The sequence below is a fragment of the Lutra lutra genome, chromosome 4, assembly GCF_902655055.1.
Source record: "Lutra lutra chromosome 4, mLutLut1.2, whole genome shotgun sequence".
NCBI classification, from domain to species: Eukaryota; Metazoa; Chordata; class Mammalia; order Carnivora; family Mustelidae; genus Lutra; species Lutra lutra.
Window position 1 is genome coordinate 120,755,763 of NC_062281.1, and position 22,247 is coordinate 120,778,009.

Here is a 22,247-nt window from a genome sequence, read left to right on the forward strand (position 1 = left end):
CTTGCGCTTGATAATCTAATAGGAATTTAAAGCTTCATGTGTTTCCTTTAGCTGGTGTACAGCGAAAGAACTTACCTAAAACTAAGTGAGTGACAATATGGCTTCCCACTCTGTCAACAAAAAAAACACAGAAGACGTGATAGATATTTCACAGAATGTTTGTAGGAATAAGCATTTCTTTACTTCTTGCTGGTTATTTTGCCATAAAAGCCAAGAATTCTAATGTTCTTAAACAATAAAGGAAAATTGCTATATCCCCACATACATAACTCATTACTTCTAATTCAATAGGGGGGAAAGAAGAAAAGCCTCTACTTTCAAACTTTTTCATACAATGTTAATACATTTTATTTATTTAGCTGTAATGGGCATTTCACATTTTTTAAATTGCATGCTACACTTTGTGTAGAGTCCTAAGACATGATATTCCTACTAGAGCATTCATTCATCCATCCATTCATTCATTCATCCGTCCATCTTTTGTGTCTGTTAATGAACTTTTGTGATTGCCTATCTGTACCCATACTCTGGTAGTCACATGAGATCTAATGATGAAAAGGATGAACTTGGTCCTAAAGCACGTGACTCCCACAGCCAAGTGGGGGTAACAGACCTGTAATCAGGGCATGATGAAATGTTGTCATTAATGCTTAAGATGGGAATAGACACAGGGCTCTCCGGGAGCATGCAGGAAAGGAGGGATACCTGATCCAATATTGGGAAGCCAGAAACACTCTGCTCCCCCAAGGAAGTAAGCTTTCCCCCAAGGAAGGAGCTTTGACAAGGTTCCACAGCAATTCAAAGCCCTCTGAAGGCAGTGCTGGCAAGATAGGCCAGTTTCTTTCTGCAGAAACAATTCCAAGACTGTGACTCTGTGACAGTTCCATGATTTCGGCAATATATCATTCCCAATTAGATATGCAATGATGACAGTGCCACAGTCAACACTAGCCATACAAATATTTTAATCCAATCTCTCCATAACTTAAAGTGAAATATTCCAATTTTTGTAAATTTACTTAACAGAAAATTTTTTTCTCCTTTCTTAGTTCTGAACACATCCACAGAACATTCTATCTCTCTTTTTCTGGAAAAACAAGAAAACTAAGTTATTTGGAAATTATGTAATCCTTACGTGCTCCAGTCTAACAGCTAGCACCCTATGTGACCTTGGGCAAGTCCGACAGCTATGGTCTAACATCCACTCAGTCCAAATATTCTGTAAGTTCACAAGCAACCCACTATAGAAACATTCTTGTTCATCTTAAAGTGTTGTATTCATTGTTGAGTACTGTTGACTTTCATCTCCTCATCCTCCAATTAACCACAATCATTTTGGTAAGTAGGAGAAAAGTTCTGGCTTGAAAAAGACAATCTTGTCCTTTCTACTCAAAGGCTTTAGTCATTAAAAAAGAAAATAGAAATTGCAATTTGGAGGAAAAGTGTATAAAGTCCTGGTCCTGGTTTTTAAAAATATATATCAGGAGTGTATCAAGAATACATCTCTAGAGGGATGCCTGGGTGGCTCAGTGGGTTAAGCCTCTGCCTTCAGCTCAGGTCATGATCCCAGGGTCTTGGGATCAAGCCCCACATCGGGCTCTCTGCTCAGCGGGGAGCCTGCTTTCCCCCCACTCTCTCTGCCTGCTTCTCTGCCTACTTGTGATCTCTGTCAAATAAATAAAATCTTTTTTTAAAAAAAGGATACAGCTCTAGAAAAAGAATTAAGTTAGGGGGGCTTGCTATGTGAGAAACCTTTAATATTGTCTCTGAACTTGATGGGAAAAATTCCTTCCTTGACACAAGGAAAATTTTATCTGTATTTTGGCATCTATTAAAATACCTGGTTTTACGGGGTGCCTGGGTGGCTCAGAGGGTTAAAGCCTCTGCCTTCAGCTCAGGTCATGATCTCAGGGTCCTGGGATCGAGCCCTGCATCGGGCTCTCTGCTCAGCAGGAAGCCTGCTTCCCTCTCTGTCTGCCTGCCTCTCTGCCTGCTTGTGATCTCTGTCAAATAAATTTAAAAAAAATCTTTAAAATACCTGGTTTTTAGACAGCAATTTTTTATGTCTTAAAATTAACTGAATATAGAAATTTTAAAACAGAGCTAGAACTGATATATAGATGTGGATAAAGATATGAATATAGGTCAATGATGGAAACATAAGGTATTCTCAACACAGAGTGTGAGCACAAGTTTTAAATGGTACACTATGGGAGCGCCTGGGTGGCTCAGTGGGTTAAGCCTCTGCCTTCGGCTTAGGTCATGATCTCAAGGTCCTGGGATCGAGCCCCACATTGGGCTCTCTGCTCAGCGGGGAGCCTGGTTCCCCCTCCCCCTCTGCCTGCCTCTCTGCCTACTTGTGATCCCTGCCTGTCAAATAAATAAATAAAATCTTTAAAAAAAAAATAGATGGTACACCATGTTTTGCAGAATGGAAAGTTGTATGAAGGAGGGACAAGGTTTTACACAAAGAATTAAGCAGCCTGGATTCTGAGAATATAACCAACCCTAGCCAAGTCATCTAATCTCTCTGTGTGTGAATTTCCTCACTTGTCCTATCTTATGTGCGTCCCTGGCTTCACGCAAGGATCCCATGAATTCGTCTTTGTGAATGTATATTGAACATTACAACAACAACGTAAATAAACATGAATGTGTTTATTTAACAAAACAAAATGTGTTTATATAAAACAAAATGTGGGGGCGCCTGGGTGGCTCAGCGGGTTAAGCTGCTGCCTTCAGCTCGGGTCATGATCTCAGGGTCCTGGGATCGAGCCCCGCATCGGGCTCTCTGCTCAGCAGAGAACATGCTTCCTCCTCTCTCTCTGCCTGCCTCTCTGCCTGCTTGTGATCTCTCTCTGTCAAATAAATAAATAAAATCTTTAAAAAAAATAAAAAATAAAAAATAAAACAAAATGTGTTATATTCAGACCATGAAAGGCCACACAAAAAAATTAAAAGAATAATCTGGACATATGTATATTAATATATGTATATATTCACAGATCGTCATAAAGATACAGAATGATATACCATTTTACTGCTTATATTCTTAAATAACACTCAGAACAATATTATATGTTATTGATGGATTATAGGTTGCTGATATATATGTAAATATATATACATGCACACACTTTTTCTTTTTAAATCTACAGTGGTTGTCCCTCAACAAGAAGAAAAGAAACAAAACTCAAGGTTAGGGGGGCCCAGGTGGTACAGTTGGTTAATTGTCTGACTCTTGGTTTCAGCTCTGTGATCTCAGGGTAGTGAGATGGAGCCCTGTGTCAGGCTCTGTGCTCAGCCCAGAGTTTGCTTCATATTCTCTTTCCCTTTCCCTCTGTCCCTCCCACTCATGCTCTCACTCTCGCTCTAAAATGAATAAATAAATCTTTAAAAACAACAACAACAAAACAATTCAAGGTTAGAGAGGACGAGGGCCAATCATGTAATTATTTTAAGAGGCTGGAAGAAATAGGACAGAGTTAATCATCACCTCTGAGTGCTGGGAATATAACTATAGTCCCCTTATTCACGAGGACTCCCCTGTACCTTTTAGATTTCTTTAAAGAAAATTTTTTAAGCTGGGGCATCTGCATGACTCAGTTGGTTTAAGAGACCAACTCCTGATTTCAGTTCAAGTCATGATCTCACAGTCCTGAGATTGAGCCCCATGCTGGTCTCTCTGCTCAGGGCAGAGTCTGCTTCAGATTCTCTCTCCCTCCATCTCCATCTCCATTCCTCCCTGCCCCTCCCCTCCTCCACTCACACGCTCCCATTCACGCTCTCTCTGTAAAATAAATACATAAACTCTTTAAAAAAGATTTTAACAAAATAAATAGCAAGTGTAAAGCTCTTTGGTAAACAGGTTAAGATAGGGTTGGTGCAATGATCCACAGATCCCTCCCATCTTTGTTTTATGGTCTTCGGTGACAGATCAACAGAAGAGTCATCTGACGATAAGGTGAACCTACATTTAACAGGGGATGCAAACAAGTATCTACATGAATAGATCCAGGGTGGAGGGAGCAGTGCTGAGACACGTTCTACAAAAAGAACAATTTTTAACACAATTTCAATCCCATACAACCATTCCTACTCTGTTTTCAACCTTCAAATAAAATCAAGACTTTCATAACTTAAAAAATGGGGGTGTGTCTCGTGTTCTTCATGTTCATATCAGCTACAAAGGTTTTTCCCAGTACTCTTGACCAAACTTAAAAGAATTGACTGGAATCTCTAATTTCAGATTCCAGACCCGTGATTCTGTAGAGCAAGCTGGAAAACAAGTGACTTGACTTGTTTAGTAGAAGTGATTTCAGACATAAACAGATTGTTCACACACACACACACACAAAAAAAAAAACCCCAAAAACATGAATAGTTAAATATTTTTTCAAATGCTTACTTCAACTCATAGTAGGAGAAATGGGATTTTAAAGTCATGTCCAAGTCTCTTCTTTTTTTTAACCTATCAGATTGATGTAGATCATTAAGTTTGATAAGTCACTGAATGCATAGTCAGGTGGTAGGGAATTAAGCACTCTCATCCAACATTGTAAGTCACAACCTCTACAGAAGATAATTTAGCAATGTCCGTGAAAATTACAAATGTACATTTCCTTTGCCTAGCAACTGCATATCTAGGAATTTACCCTACGGATATTTTTTGCATATGTATTATATGCCATATATACAAGACTATTCTTGCTGCAGTGTTTTTAACTGCAAAGTACTGGAAATATCTTAAATATTTACCAGTTCATAACTTCAACCTAATTTTGTTACAATCATAAAGGAATATAGTGCTGTCTGGAAAAAAAAAAAAAAAAAAGGAAGGACTTCTTATGATTTGATATGGAAAAATCTCCAAAGACCAATTATTAAGAGAAGGAAACCAAAGTGCAGAGCAGTATATAAAGAACACTAGCACTGGAATAGAAGGGGAAAGATCACTGGAGCAGGGTATTCCTGAAAGAATAAAAGAGACAAATGCTAATACTGGCCACTTTTGGAGAGGAGAACAAAAGTGGACATCTGGATCACAGTGCTGAAAGGTATACTTTTCACTATATATTTTGGATTTTGAACCATATGGAAGTTAGTGTGCTACTTTAAAAAAAATAAAAATTTAAAGACACACCCTAATTTTAGCTATGATGGTGGAAGACCTCTGAAAGAGGTCTTCAGTTTTAACAGATGGGTTTGGGTTTTTTTTAAGATTTTATTTATTTATTTGACAGAGATCACAAGTAGGCAGAGAGGCAGGAAGGGAAGCAGGCTCCCCAGTGAGCAGGGAGCCCGATGCAGGGCTCGATCCCAAGACCCTGAGATCATGACCTGAGCTGAAGACAGAGGCTTTAACCCACTGAGCCACCCAGGCGCCCCTTAACAGATGGTTTTAATAAAGGTAAAGAGCACCCTTCCACTGGCCGCCAAGAAAAAAGAACATGAAAACAAGAATTTAATCCCAAGGAAGAGCCAGAAAGGAAAACTCCCTCATAGGACGGACTCATTTTGTAAGTTCTAGAAAATTATCTCACCTGGCGCTGCCATGCAAAAATCAATCTAGATTTCCTTAAAACCATACGCAATTCAAGATGCTCCGCCGACCCCTGGTAAATGAAACCTGGATTCAAATTGGTAACAAAGCTTCAAAATCCAATAGCATCTCTCCCTACCTGGTTTTCAGTTTGATTATGAAACTCAGCAGGTGTAACATAAAATGCAGAAGTTATTTTCTCTTTTGAAGAAGCAAAAATACATCTTCTTAGCTCAAAAATACATCAACATGTGTTATGTAGAGGCAACAGCTAAACCTAAACATTGTGAACCCCACGTTTCAAATAGACGAAATCCAGCATCTACAGAGCGTAAGCCGCGTAACTGGTCATCCTAGAGCAACAGGCATCGGAATTTTACCTTAAGTAGCCCTGAGGGGATTTGTTCACCGCAGCAGATAGTTACCGCTACCTTGGCTCTGGTTATTAGCTCGTGCTTTATTTTAGCCCATTAACAGGAAGACTATGATGGGGTGAAGAAGTTTACAAAAAGACACAGTCGTGTCCTTAAACCAGAATCCTCAAAGTGGATATTTCTGTTTTCTGGTCTTATATTTGACTATATTTTTATACAGGGGAATCCACTGCTTTTGAAATGTATTATGCTGCCTTGTTATTTTCAATTTCTTCGGACACACTGCCACCCGACACTACATGGTCGCCCGGAACTGCGCGTCCACAAACGATGAGTGAACACTGCCTCCTGGTTCCACCTGCTGTCAAGGTGCTCCCGGCTGCTCGGTGCTATGGCCGCTCAGCCCCTCCTAGGCTCTGGGAAGACCTCTGACCACGGCGTGCTGGAGCAGGGCCGTTGAGTTCCTCTCCCGCTCTGAAGAGCACTCACTTCCCATCTCCCATATGAAGAAATTTCTCTTTGTGAAATTCCAGGCAGAAAACCTTTCCTAGCATCTCCCTGAGAGGATCTTGGTACAGAAAGGGAATGTTCTATGAATTCATCGGCACTGACCTGACAGAATGAGCAGGAAAAAAAGAGAAGAATTTTATCAACTCATCTCAGTGTCATAGAATTCCATGTGTGTGTACACACACACACACATATGAAAATATATGCCCAATAAATAACATTTTTCTACAAGTTACAAAATACAATGTCCTAGAAATACAATGACAGTTTCCCACACAGGCTCTCCTTTTAAACATCTGAAAAGACTTTTTAAAAACACCTGCCAAAAGGACACTCACACACCCTGAGAGTTACCCACAGAGCTGGCTTTGTGGTAGGCTTTTAGGGCTTTTAGTTAGGATGAAAACGCTGCTTCATTTGGGCTGGCTTCTCCACCCCATGGGACTTCAAAAACAAGTTTCGCAAGCAGCCTTGGCCAGAGCTCCCACACTTCCGCTTCCTCACTGGCGTGGACCTCACGGTTTCCCAGATTGATGTACCTGGCAGCCTGGAGCTGCCTGGGGTAAGGGCTGTGACCCTCGCTTTCCTTCTCCTGAAGTTGTGGATTCATTAAAAAGCAAGCACTGCCTCGTGCTCGGGAAGCTGAATGGTTCTATGACTTCATTACAGACAACAAAAATAAATTACATTTACACATGTGCACACGAGCGCACACGCACACAGCTACACCCTTTGCAAATTCTACAAATATGCCGTCTGTCCCTGGGGTGACGACCCACACCCACGCCCAGAGACCTGCGGCTCCTCCAGGGTCCCCTACCAGGGTCCAATCTGCATCTAAGGTCAGAAATGTCTCCAGCACGTTTATTGACGGCACTTGGAGCTTTTCTGTTTCCTTTTGTTTTTACATTCTCCCAAGGAGTCATTTATAGTTTTCTTTTCTTGGGGTTCATTTTTTGAAAGAAGCTGGAGCTCTGTACACAAAATTCTATCCCCCATCTGCACCCGTCTTTGCCACTAGCCCGGGTTAAAAATGGCCAAACTGACTTTTAATTTGGTTAAATAGGAAAAATAAATAAATAAATAAAATGTCCCCAGGTTAAGACCCTGCATTCCAAGTTCCAGCCCAGAGTGAATTTGTATGGCCAAGTTATAAACCCCTGAAAATAGGAAACTAATGCCATGAGGATTTAAAATAATAGAAAATGTTTCACATAATATAAATCCATAAGCAGTGTATTATATTTAAGTCTTAATATCTACATACTTGGATTATCTTATATCTTGACAATCACACAAAGTAATCTCCCTCCCTCGCCCCCTTCCTTTGACTCTGGGTTTCATTCCTATGTATTAACAATGCTCTGGGCCATAAAATACTGTATTAATATTAGTTTGTCACAGCAGACTAAATTTAGAACAACTCATTAATATGAGAGAGTTAAAGGCAGTCAGCCAAGAGTACCAGGGACTATAAGCTCTTAAGGCTGTAAGTTATGCAGATATGCTACTTGAAGTGGAGAGGCAACCATTCTTTTTGTGACTAATAAGAGATTCTATTAGTTCTAAGCTGATTCTAATTCTAATTAAGAAATGTGGGAAAAGGCAATTTTGCCGCCGTAGGTATAGTTCATGTGCAAGTAGGGTAAGTCTTCTATCATCTCGTGTCGCTTTCTGGTCATGGAAGATTGGTGGCATATGCGTGGAATGAATATTCCTCCTGCCATCCACATCCACAACAACAACAAAAACAACTTCACTGCCGTGTTTGTGACGGCGGAGTCATAATCCATGTTCCTGAAGAAGCCTGGCAATCAGTGTTCTTTCCAAACAAACCTTTTGTGGCTCAGAATCATCCCTGTTGTACAAAAAGTATCAACTTTTTACAAATAAAAAAACCTTTCAAATGGATACTTCTGGACCTGTTATGCCTTTCTTTGGGCTTGTCAAATATTAATTTTTTTTTTTAAATTTAGTCCCTTGCTAAGCTACAAATATTCATGTTTAACACCAAGTAGCAGTTCAGGGGCTGACAACTTGGTATGTACCTTTTGAATGATGCATAGAAAGCAGCAGTTAGCACAAAGAAAAAGCCACCAGATTGGTCTCAGGGAAACCCAGTGTCTGAATATTTCATGACTCCTCTAGCACTTAAAGAATAAAAAAACTGGCTACTAGTGTTGGGAGACCAACATCAGGAAGGTCAGAGCCTGGAAACGTGCAAGAGATCCCAGTCTTGCCTGGGGAAAGTGAAAGGGGGTTTAAGCTGCTTAGGAGAATTAGAAAAAGAAAAAAGAAAAAGAAATTTCTTTTGTTTTGGTGTTTTATAAACACCTAGAGTGGCAGGACAAAAGCTATAAAAGGGTATGCAGTCCTACATCTCTAGGGGTCCCGATTTCTTCCATGTCTCTAAGGACGCCAAAAACTTACCTTCTCTTTTGGGTTATGAGGCTTAGTGTTCAACTTCCCCAAATCACTCCTTTCCTCGCATACTTGCTCACTCCTATGGGTTCTCTCTCCCAAGGAAACCCGAGGAAGAGGGAAAGGAGAAGCGATTCAATTATTTGTTTCCCCGGACGTGCTGGCAAACATCTCCCACAGAGGTGAGGGGCAAGTGGGGAAGATGACATCTTAATTACACAGATGCCCAGTGACTTGGGACTGAAAAATGTACCCCCTTTGGTGAACTTTTCTGCATTTTACGATTATTTACAGGAAGTCTAAATTGAATCCAGGAAAACAAGCAAGTAACTCTTACGGAAGGGGGGGGGGGAAGCGGTTCAGTGTTTAAGCAACTGATGACTTCACCTGTCACTGTCTCATTAAGCTCTTAATGAGTTTTTTCTATTCTTGGTCACATCTGATTTTTTTTTAATATAAGTCCCTTTGAACAGCTGGGAGTAAGACTCGCCTTTGATCACTGAATTCTTCTGAATTTTCCGTCAAAACGAGGCCATTTTCATCCTGACTTGGGGTATTTTTATGAGTTTATTTCCCCCAAGTACATTCCTGGGCATAGCTTTCCAGGCTGAGAAGAGCCTGAACAATTAATGTATACATTTTTACATAAATGTTTATAAATTTAACAAAGGGAGAGAGCTTTGCCACAAGAAGCCTCCGCTCTTTTGAAGGCGGTTTTCTAATGATGACCCTTGGCGTGTTGGACCACAAGGGATTCCTCAGAGAAGAGTCAGATGAAAATTAGTCTATTCTCATTTCAAACAGAATTTTGCTGAAGTCCTGATCAGAGCATCAGCATGGAGTCTGGGGAGACAACACTCACTACTTGATTTACTCCGCAGCCTCCCTCTCCTGGTAATTGTTGCAGGAACACATAGTGACAAGGCTCTAGGATGTGAGCGGTCTGGATGTACTCCGGCTGTTACGCTCTGTTTAAAGATTTAAACCATCAGGGTATGATAAGGCTTTTTGATGTTCATTGAACACGGAGCTTGGGTACAGAAGAAGGGGAAAGGGCTTCACCAGAAGGCAATCATCTTTCAGAGCCACAGTAAGACAGAGAGAGGTGGGGAAATCTCAGCCTCAGCATAGACACGGAACAAAGGCAGATGAAAGGGGCCGGGTGAGGAAGGGGCCAGTTCTGGCTGTGAGGCAGAACTCGCTCCGTGAGAGTCTGATGCCTTAAAATGCAGGGGAAGCGTTTAGTGTTCCTCTTTCATTAAAACACACTTCTGTTCGTGGGGGGAGGGGATGATGCCAGCTGCAAATTTGGGTGGCTTCAGTTGACCCTGGATTTAAAAGAGCCTCCCCGTGGCTTCTATTCGAAATTATTTAATGAGTATTTATTTTGAGTCAGATGAATGTCGTTTCCTGCGCTCACCCCCGCAAACCTGGAAGAAGACAAGACCTTCCTTAAAGTACATTTCCAGGCTCCTCGCCGTGTTCTTTTCCCCCAAAGGTAAAACCTGAATATTTGTCTTGAAGAATAAAAAGATCAGGAATGCAAAGGGACAAAGGTGGCCTCTCCAGAACCCAACCCAATTTTGTTTTTTCCTTTTTTCCTTCTTTGGCAAAATACCAGCTTTTCCACTCTGTTCACGGCCATATCCTGCCATGGTAACCGAGCCCGCACTTGGAGTGTATTAATTAGACAAGAACCAACACTTTCCCAGCTTTGTCTCTCCAGCCCCTGGCTGCATGTACCCGAGTCTGAACAAATGTGTGTTCAATGAATGAATGAAGGCAGGCATGCCTGCATGTAAGACCCTCGGAAATGACAGGACAGATTTCAATTTCTTTTCTGTGCCTCCGTTTAAGGTTTCAGAAAGCTTCTGTATAAAGAAAGCAGGAAGTTATGTCTTCCCCTGTTGCACCGTGCACCAGCGAACAGTGCAGCACAGCACAGGTGTCAGGAGTTGGTGCTCTGGCTTCAGACACACGTGGTCCTGAAGGCTGCTTGGCCTCTCACCACAGGACTCTGGGAAACTTCTTTCACTGCCTTAAGCTTTCTTTTCCCCATCTGCAGATGAGGAAGTATTAAAAAGAGCTCCCTCTCTGGAATGAGAAAATCCATGTCAAACACCTAGCAAATGGTTGGCGTATGGGAAAACTCCCTCCATATTTAACTATTGTTGTATCGTTGCTATTATTAGTAGCATTGCTCTCCAAAACACTTTCAGACATGGTGGCATTGGAAGAGGATTTTAGAAATACGTAGTCATCAACACAACTTCAACTGAGGAAGTTATGATCACAGTCTCCCAAAGGGTTGTCTCCACCCTTGTCTCTATGGCGACATGAATAACATGTGCTGTAACCGGCTGTCCTCCTCTGGTCTGACAAGGTGCTCTGGTTCCCACCTCACGTAGCTATTCTGTAATTAGAGCTCAGACGACCTTCTCTTGGATATCGGCAATGGGATTAGAAGTGGGTTTGACCAACCAACACTGGGAGACCTAAGCGGATCCTGTCTGCTTGAACCTGGAAAGCAAAAAGCTAGGCAAAAATGACACGTAAATGCAGAACTCATTCCCTCACAAATGTGTCTGCTCAATGAGAAATATAAAACACTGCTTCTGAGCAGGCAGAAGGAGATGAGGTCCCAAACTCCATTCCATCCTGTGATGGTCACACTTCACCCAAGCCAAGGGTCCAACCCCAATGAGCTGTGTCCCAGGAGAAGCTACAAACACCACCATGTCTCTGGGAAATCAGCCCTCTCATGGGATCCTCTCAACAACCGCACAAAGAAGCTATACCTGTAGATGAGAAAACTGAGGTACAGAACAATAATACCAAGAAAATGACATTTACTGCCATTTTAATTTTATTTCTCCTTTAACACTTTGCTTAGCAACCTACTGGACTGGACTAGGGCACTCATTCTCTCTGAGAGTCTATGAAATCCCTCAGTTCTGCTGGATCTCAGTGTCCTCACAGGCATCACTGGGGAGTAGGTGTGTGGAGAGTGGACGGGCTGGTCCATGCTAGCCCTTTAGCCGATGATTCGTGCCAGGAGAGCTGAGCTCCTCCAATGACACTGGAATCTTTGTGGAAACGGCGCACCTTACATTGTGATCTTCCTCTCCAATTTCCCCTGACTTTCCAGCCTCCGATACTGAAAATGGGAGCATGTCAGCCATTATCATTAGAGAAAGAGTCCGTTTTAGCCGAGCTCAAATCTAAGGGAGCATTATGGCCAAATAACCTGGCCCCTGATTGAGCCATACAGGAATTACGGTTTCCTTTTCCTTAGCCTGCTCGCACAGAGAAAGTCAATCCTCTAAAAACAAATTGATTGATGATATAATTTAATATCTTCATATGATTTCTAGTGGCAGAATCCATCTGCTGCCAGCACAACCGTCCAAGGCAAAGGCAAAGAAAAATTGCACCAGTTGCTTTTCTTCTATTGCACTTCTGGGTGCTCTAAGAAAAAAACTCTCTCCAGAAAATCAATAAGGCAGATTTTGATTTCAATAAGGGGACTGTGCCCAGCAGTCCCCCATTACAGAATTAAATCCATGTGACAACACGAAACAATGAAGAGACCCAACTAGCAAGGGATCTATTTGCTTTGTTTGACTTTGACTGCCAGGAAATGAGACCACAGGACTGGCTGTAATTTAATGCAAACCTTGGCCTATCCTGGTTGTGCATATGACTGACCCTTAGGGCACGACCATCAATTTTCTATTAAAGATCAGAGATTTGACATATCAAAGTCAACATCTAGCTGAATAACTGCAGTAACTTGATAATAATGCTTTTGTGGATTTCACAGTGGCTTTTCCGTAAAGTATCAGAAAGGTAGCCGATTTCAATCCTGACCTGGCAAGATCTGAATATGAAATAAAGGATTTCAGCTTGATCTCCCCATGATGTGAGGATGAATGTTCTGGTAAATGTTAACTTAGTGCTCTGAGTAGCTCAGTAATAGATGGGTTTAGGCAGTAATAGGTTTAAAATGTCAACTTATTGAATAATAATTTCATGTTGTACAAATACTATGTGTAAGAAGGGATTTGTTTTGCAAATTTTGAAATAAATGAATGGATTTATAATGTCCTTGACTGTTTCATTGTTCCGGTCAGAATTTTATAGAAGAATTGAAATTAGTTTTTGCTTTCTCTGGTCTTACTGCTTTTCTGCATTTGTCTCAATTCAGTTGTCATAATTACTGGGCCTCCCTGAATTCTGGTCATTAATGGAGTTCTTCCCTGTTTTGGTTCCCAAAGCCAGGCTGATAGCATTATTTTCTAGTAAAAATAAAAACTCAATTATCCCTCCCTATAAAATGTTTCATGACACCAATAGCATAAAAACTTTTCACCAACCCAGCTATAAAACACTCAACTGTTCAAAACATAAGAACCGAATAAAATTCTGTTTCCATAACTGAACTCAGCCCTTCAGTCCAATTATAACCTGACAGCTCCATAAATCCAGGTGGAACACAAGTGTAGGTAAAGCCGAATTGTGATTGGGACACTGAGGACCTGGGGCAAACACCTACACCACGGCCTGCGGAAAAGGTCCCCAGATTCTACAACTAGCTCCATGCACTACACTCCATGCACACACACACACACACACACACACACACACACACACACACACACACTTCCAACCATTCTGGATAGAGTCAACATCTTTGCTCAGGGAAATGGGAGAGGCTTAAAAACCACCCAGGTAAGTTCTCTGAATACTTCAAGTCTGATTCTTTGGATCCTTGGCTTACCTCAGCCTCCCAGAAAACTCAAGAAACCAAAAGGAGCCACTCTTGCAGCCCACCAGCCTGGCAGCCTGAGGAACTCTTTGTCTAATGCATAAAGGACATCTCCATTTCCATAAACCAAAACACCCATTGGTAGCTTATATAGATGCTCACACTCGGGTGATCCCTATGTGAAATGATCCTGGATAGAACGGCTCGACCATTCAGCTCAGTGGTTGAACACATCAGTCTCTGCGCTGCAGCCACGGAGAGACCATGTCCTCATCTTGGGCTGCCCCAGAAGCTGGCTATAAAACAAGGATGTGGGTCCGTGTAGCTTATTTGAAATGTCAAGAAAACGTTGGGAAGGTAGTAAGACAGGAAACAAAGGCAGCCAATAAGGGGTACCCCATCAAACCAGTTACCACCTTGGATAACAGGGACTTAGTCCCACCAGGGATGCTCTGACATAGTGTGGCAACAGAAGTATTTAAACACCAATGCCCCTGTCAGTCACTGATTAAGGCTGCACCTCAGGGGCACTCATTCCCCGGCATTTCTAGTCTACCGTATGGTTACACAGAGGGGGCTTAGGGGCCAGTAGAAGTCCCCAGGAAAAAAAAATGCAGTTACTGGAAGCTTGAAGTCAGGCACTGTGAGCCAAAGTGGAAGGCAATGAGGGATGTGGGCAGGGTTCGGAGCTGCTGCTATAGACACTGACCTTTTATTAACTTCTGAAACTTTCCTGACTTATTTTTAAGTTAATATGGCTCCGGTAAACCAGTAACATATTTAAACACTATGGAAAAGCTCAACTATTTTTTTCAGGACCCACTTCCTCCCAGCCATTCAGTCCCATTCTCAGGGATAACAATGTTTTACAGATTCTTTTTTTTTCTATATATAGAACCTGTGAATTTAAACACATACACACCCACAAGAGCTGGATATCCTTTTTTTGTTATACAAATAAGGTCATAAAGGACACAATTTCCTGTGGTTTGCTTTTTTCAGATAATAATGTATCTTGGACATCCTTGAATATTAATACCTCTATTTTATATCTGTCTCAAACTTTGTAATGGATACTAATATGGACATATCATAATTCATTTAACCTATTTCCACCTGGTAAACATTTAGGTATTTGTTCCAACTTTTTTGTTACCAAAAATAATGTTGCAACCTTGTCTGCAATGTATGTGTGTGTGCATGTGTGTGTATGATTATACAATGTCTGCCATATATACGTACATATATGATTATACAATGAACATAATTCATACATGATAAGTTCCTAGAAGTAAATTTCTCAAAGAATATACATATTTTAAATATTTCTTAAAGGTTATTTATTTATTTATTTATTTATCAGAGAGAGAGAGCGCACAAACAGGGGGAGCAGCAGGCAGAGAAAGAGATTATGCTGAGTGAAATAACTCAAGCAGAGAGAGTCAATTATCATATGGTTTCACTTATTTGTGGAGCATAAGGAATAATACGCAGGACATGGGGAGATGGAGAGGAGAAGGGAGTTGGGGGAAATTGGAGGGGGAGACGAACCATGAGAGACTGTGGACTCTGAAAAACAATCTGAGGGTTTTGGAGGGGCAGGGGGTGGGAGATTGGGTGAGCCTGGTGTTGGGTATTATGGAGGGCATGTATTGCATGGAGCACGGGGTATGGTGCATAAACAATGAATTCTGGAATACTGAAAAGAAATTTAAAAAAATAAATAAAAATTAAAAAAAAAAAAAAAAAGCAGATGCCCCACTGAGCAGGGAGCCCAATGCAGGGCTCGATCCCAGGACCCTGAGCTGAAGGCAGACATTTAACTGACTGAGCCACCCAGGCATTCCTACACACATTTTAAAATTTGATAAATCATGCCAAAGTAATCTCTAAACAACATTTCAGCAACAGTGCACGAATACATGTTTTTTTTTTCCTTTATCTATACCAACACTGGAAATGGTCACACTTTTTAATCTTTAGCAAATTAATAGGTTAAAATAGTATATCACTCTCCTACTTTGTGCTTCTTTTATTATGAGTGAGGCTACTCGATTATGTTTTTTGCAACTTCATATACATCTTTCTAATGTCCTGTTAGCCTTTTCCTTAATGTTTTGTAAGTACTGTTTATAAGAAAATACATTCCAAGTCTGTATTTTGTTTTTATTGTTGTTTGTGGCTTTTTTTTTTTTTTTGCTATACAAAAGTATGATATCTCTGTGTTTTCAAATTCAATGTTTTTATGATCCTTGGTTTTTGTTTCATAGTGTGATCTTCCTCAAAATTATTAAAAACAAATTCAACCATTAGTTCTCTAAAACATTTACAGTAGGATCTTTATATATATATTTTTAAAGATTTTGTTTATTTGTCAGAGAGAGAAAAAGAGCAAAAGAGAGCAGCAGGCTCCTCACCAAGCAGAGCCAGACTCGGGACCAACCCCAGGACACTGGGATCACGACCCAACCCAAGGGCAGATACTTAACTGACTGAGTCACCCAGATGCCCTGATTTTTAGATTTACATTTTAAATTTTTGTGTAGGGTGTGAAGTTTAAAAACTTTTTCTAACAGCTATCCACTGGTCTCCAACTAAATCTTTTCCTAAATATATTTTCAGGATTGATTTGCAATATCTCTTTTATCCATAATCAAGTACCATATGGATTTAATTCTATTTCTAGAGTATCCATTTTGTTTTAAATGTTATAGATCTATAATATAGTTTATTATCAGATAAGACTTGTCTTCTGTCTTTAATTCCTGGCATTTCTCCCTGTTTCCCCCCCCCCCCAAATGAACTATAGTATTCTGTCAAGATCACAAAAAAGTTGGTATTTTATTGGAATTACTTGAATATCTTGATTCACTTAGAGAGAATGGTCATGTTCACAATATTCTGTCTCTTTATAAGATAATAGAATTTCTTTTTCCATTTATTAGTGTTCTTTCATGTACCTAGCAAAGTCTGTTTTATTGAACTGTGATTTTGTAACTCAGAGGCAAAAAGTTAAAAGATAAAAATTATTCTCAATTATAGCAAACTATTATATTCCCCCCAAGAAAACTTAGTTTTCTTCAAATATTTTTCCTGCACCTTCCTTGTTGAATTTATTTCTAAGTACTTAAACACATTCATAAGCTTTGGTAAATGAGTTGTTTTATCCCATTATATTTACAACCTTCTATTTGTTTCTATGTTAGCTATTATTTTTGTGCATTAACTACATACATAGATGCTTTTAGACTCTTATTCTGCCTAAAGACTCCCCCCACCCAGGTGTTATCTTGTATTTCCAAGATCTATAATTACATCAACTATAAATAAGTTATATAAAATAAGACTTTTGAAGCCTATTCTAATATTTACACATTCTTTTTCTTGTCTAATTGCATTTGCTAGTATTTTTAAAATAATGTTAAGAATAATGATTATTGGCAATTTGTCTTGTTCCTGACTTTAATAAAAATATAATATTTAAAGAGACAAATTCCAATGAAACGGAATTTCTCAAGTATACACATATATAAGGCAAATTTATTACTAAGAATGATGCTATTTTAAACAAAAATATTTGTATCACATTAAGGGAGAATCCATCTATTTGAACCATAAAGAGACTTTAATTGAGGCAAAGTTATTAATTTTTCTAATTTCTTTTCATTATTTTTAAAATGTCTTTTCTCTTTTGACCTATTTATATGGCAAATTACATTAACAAACTTCTTAATAATAATATATCCTGGCATTTCCTAGACTGAATCAACTTTCATATTCTTTTGCTGTTACTTGGATTCCATTTGCTGTATTTTATTTTGAAGAATGTTTTTAATTCACTAGTAAAGCTTATGGATTTTTTTTCTTTTTGTGTTTTCCTTGAAAAATCTTAGGATCAGTGTTATGCTTTTTCTGAAAGCTAGCAGAAGGGATAGTTCCTAGTTTAAGAGTTAATCTTAGACCAGCAAAGGAGTCTCTGGAGGCCACATGATTCCTCTTGACATGAGTGCAAGTATGCATATGGCCAGAGTTCAATTCCAAAATATGTACTGAGCACCTATGTCTTATGCGAAACTATGTAAGTGGGAATTTGGCTCTTAAAACCAGCATTCAAAGGGAAAAAAAAAATCTCACATGCCACTCTATCAAGACATCGAAAGGAATTTTCCAATTGTCTTGAAGTTTAAACTGAAGCCCAAAGCAAAAAATAAGTATGCACAGAGTAAATACAAAAACAATATGCATTATTGAGTTACTAGAAGATAGAAAAACTAGCACTGTGACCCAAAACCAGGCTTATAAGAGAACTCAAGACATTTGAAATGAACATTGAGCCACTGAAGTAAAAAGCTGTCAACGGAATCAGCAGTTTAGTGGCATTTCCCCAGCTCTCCTCATAGATGACCTCTCTTAAACCAAGTGAGAAAGGAGCTTCAAGAAAATCTTTTGAGAGAATGGGTGTTCTTTTACAGAGAGGACAGTGACACATTAACCTGCAACAGAGATGCCAAGCTGCACGAACTCTCCAGTGTCCCTGGATCAGAGCTAAGCCTGGGGCACTTCCTGGGAGATAATGACGATGTCCCCAAAGTCCCCAAAGTGAAGAAAAAAACTTGTGTACACCATAGTGACAAGAAAAGACAGTAGCATGAGTGGTTTTCCCTTCCAGAATTTGGTGAACAAGAATGCTGTGTTTTCCTCTGAACTAAGAGGTCATCTCGTTAGCTACTTTCTTGAAAGGTTTCTACTGAAGGAGGCTACCTGCCGGAGCAGAACACCACCAGCAGAATGAAGCTGGCAATCTACCGCCCTAAGCAAGAGCTAAGATTTATAAGAGCTCAGCGAGAGAATGGATGTCCAGCACTGGATGCCAGCAGAGTGCCAGGGATGCCCACGGGGGCCTCCAGAGAGCCCGCAAAAGCTTCAGCTATCTGTATCCTGGAAGACACCACAGCCAGATTTCATCTCCACCCACCAAGTGGCCCTTTTAATTCTCATCTGATCCTTGACCTGGTACGCAAGGAACTAGGAACATAAAGAGTAAACGAGTAAGGCAGAGTAACAGTGAAAGAACAAGACGCCACACATCTTTCCCTGCTGGTCTACAGATTTTGGCATGGGGCTGAGGCTTGGTGGAAAATGGAGGAAGGGAGAAGTTTGGAACTGGAGGCAAGAATAAAGCCGTGGTTTGAACTGGACTGACCACTTTAATGCCTTAACAGGAAACAACTCTAAAGCGAAAGGTGACTGGAAAAGCTATGTGAGTCCAAATTATTGCCAAGTTGTGAAGGAGACCCAACAGTTCGTATCTGGAGGCAAAGGTGAGTCATATGGCAGAGCTGAAATTACCCTTGAGCATATCTCAGGAGGGTTTACATCAGACTGACACCCTCATCTTTTGTTAACTCCAACAGAACAAGTATTTCTTCCAGCACTGGAACAGACTGCAGCCATTTCCCTGAGCACAGATGAAGTGGCTGGCGAAGTTTAGCAGCCATGTTGTAGGAAAAGTATGTACCCTTAAACACAAGAATCACACCCAACACAGCAAGAAGCTCACACTACAAGAAGCATAGAGATACCAGCTCTGTGTGAGAGAATGAAAGATGAAAGATGACAGTCTCCCAAATACTATGTATTCTGGACCACAGAATAATTAAATGCAATGGTGACTGGCATCACTTACTTGACCTAGTTAAATCGATCTCTCCCCACCCCACCTTACTGCATCTAGATGGGTAAGATTCACACGTGGTACAATTCCACTTACCTCACTTTGAAAAGACCTGAAGGTAAGCACACACTTCTCAATGAGTTCCCAGATAAATGAGAGAGATAGCTATATAAACAAATGTGTAACAGGCCCTCTAGCAAAAATAAGCTTAAGATCCAATGGAGATACAAAGGATACATTCTGGTCTTCACCTTGAAGAAGACAGACTTCCCGAGAGAGAAGGAAAGCGGTCTAGCCCAGCCCCAGTGCAGTGAACAGACAGTACTGATGGCCCACAGCAACATCTCTTCCTTCTCAGTTTACTTGGAAAATTACCAATTAAAATTGATAATAGGAAAAATAATACCTTTTATTTACAAATGTCCCTTTCAAAGGGTGGGATGAGAAAATCCCGAAAGAGGTGTGTCTTACACAAAGGCATTAAAGTTGGCAGGTTTGGGGACTCAGACTAGACCCAAGTCTGCTGATGCCATGCTCCACACCTTACTGTCTCTGAAGTAGAGAGCCATTAATAAAATTTTTAAAATGTATTTCTCCTGGAATAATATCGTATTGACAGTAACTATCATCAGGTACTGATATAACTATAAATATGTTCTTGTAAGAAATTTGCAAAAATCCAAGGATTAGAAGTCCATAAGTGGATATTAATAGAAGCATAAGCCTGACGTCAAGGACAACCATGTCATGGGAATTTCGGGTCTTTGGTTTTCAGCTTTACTGAGGTATAATTGACAAAGAAAACTGTAAGATATTTAAAGTATATATCATGATGATTTGACATACAGGGCCATTGTGAATGGATTCCTCCCATGTAGTTAATGAACACATTTATCACCTCACATATTTATCTTTGTGTGTGTGAGAACATTTAAGTTCTGCCCTCTTAGCAAATTTCAATCATACAGTAGAGTGTTTTCAACTATAGACACCATGTTATACATTAGATCCTCAGACCTTATTCATCTTCTGGCAGAAAATCTGTACCCTTTTACCAACCTCACTTTATTTCCCTCACCCCCAGCCTTTAGCAGCCATTTCAGGTCTTAATCTATGACTTGATTCTCAGCCCCAGAAACCAAGTCCAGAAGCACTATGGTAATTCCTTTGCTCTCTTGGAGTTGTTCCTCCAACCATCCCAGATACCACTTCTGCCTGCTGACTTCTTCATATGCTGACTTCTTTGTATGTTTGGTACACTTGAATAACATGATCCTGGGTTAGGATTCTCTGGTTACTACAGAGGTAGTACCGTGTGACAAGGCTTTCACCTAGAAGTCAGGAAACTTGAATTCTAGCACCATAGAGAGAGACACTCTTTTCCTCCTCAGCTGGTAACTGGTAAAAAAGAGCATAAGAAACCAGATTTTCTGACCCTACATCAATTCCTCTCCCCACTCTCCTCCAAAACCCTTGGCAAGTCATATAAGGGTCCCCACTGATTGACCTTGATTTTCGTGTCTTGCTTTCAATCTGCATAATTTTAAGTTATATTTTTTGGCCTCCATACCTTGTCTCATTCTCTTCTTACCACTCATATGCCTTTTCTACCTCATTGCTTAATATTTCCTAATGAGAGGCACCTGGGTGGCTCAGTGGGTTAAAGCCTCTGCCTTCGGCTCTGGTCATGATCCCAGGGTCCTGGGATCAAGCCCCGCATGGGGCTCTCTGCTCAGCAGGGAGCCTGCTTCTCTCTCTCTGCCTACTTGTGATCTCTGTTGTCAAATAAATAAATAATTTTAAAAATCTTTTAAAAAAAAGATTTCCTAATGAAACCCTGGCTGTTCTTTATAGCTCAACTCAAAAAACAGCTCTTTCATGAAACCTTTCCTGATAGTCTTAAGGATGGGCTCTCTCTTTTCAATTCTTATTTCTCTCAAAGCACTTACCACATCTTGCTTTGTGTCACAACTGAGTGCCAATAGATTGCAAAATCCTTGAAGTCCTTGGATCTCACCCCAGTAACCAAAAGAAATAGTTTCAGATCCAAGAACACACGGCAACAATCAAGACAGACTAGGCTATGTCAGAATAAAAAACAAAAACTCCAACATTTCACTGGTTTTATCCAACACAGAGTTAGAATCTCACTCTAAATGTCCAATATAAGTTATTAGGGGAGCTCTGTCATCATCACCTATCGGGAACCAAGACAGATGGAGGTTCGAACTCAACAAGAGCTTCTGTGATCCCTAAAGCAGGGGGTATGAATGTGAAGAACCGATTAAGGGCTGGCTCTTAAATCTCCCATCCAGAGGTAACCTATGCCATCTCCTCTGACTCTTCCAGGTTGAAGCAAGTCATATGGCCATGCTTCCCTTTACAGCAGGGTAGAGAAGTGTGAGCCTTCATCGTGTTTGCAAGAAAGGGGAAAATCAGAATATGGATGAACACCTTAATGATACTACCACACACACCATGCTGTATGTCACCCTTGACCTTGCCCAACCTTGTCACCTCTACCTGGGACGTTCTGCCCATCCTGTTTGTCCCTTTATCTGAATAATTTCTTCTCATCCAGATATTTCCACTTAGAGTTCCTCTAAAGACTTTGTTGATCGTAACTCAACTTACGACCACCACCGTCACCACCAGACCTGGATAGAGTGTCCTTCCAATGTGCTCCAATAGCACCTATGACTTTAAGGGATCACGGTCAGACTACATTGTAGTTTGGCTTTTTACTTGACTCTTTCCACTAGACCAGGGATGGGCAAACTATAGCCCATGAATAAATCCAGCCTGCCACTGTTTGTTTTTTTAAAATAAACTTTTATTGGAATGCCATCATGTCCAATCACCTATATATTGGCTATGGCTGCTTTTATTCTCTGCACTAGACCATAAGACCCTTGAGAATAGGGCTATATTCTCAATACCTTCTGTATCCCAGCACCT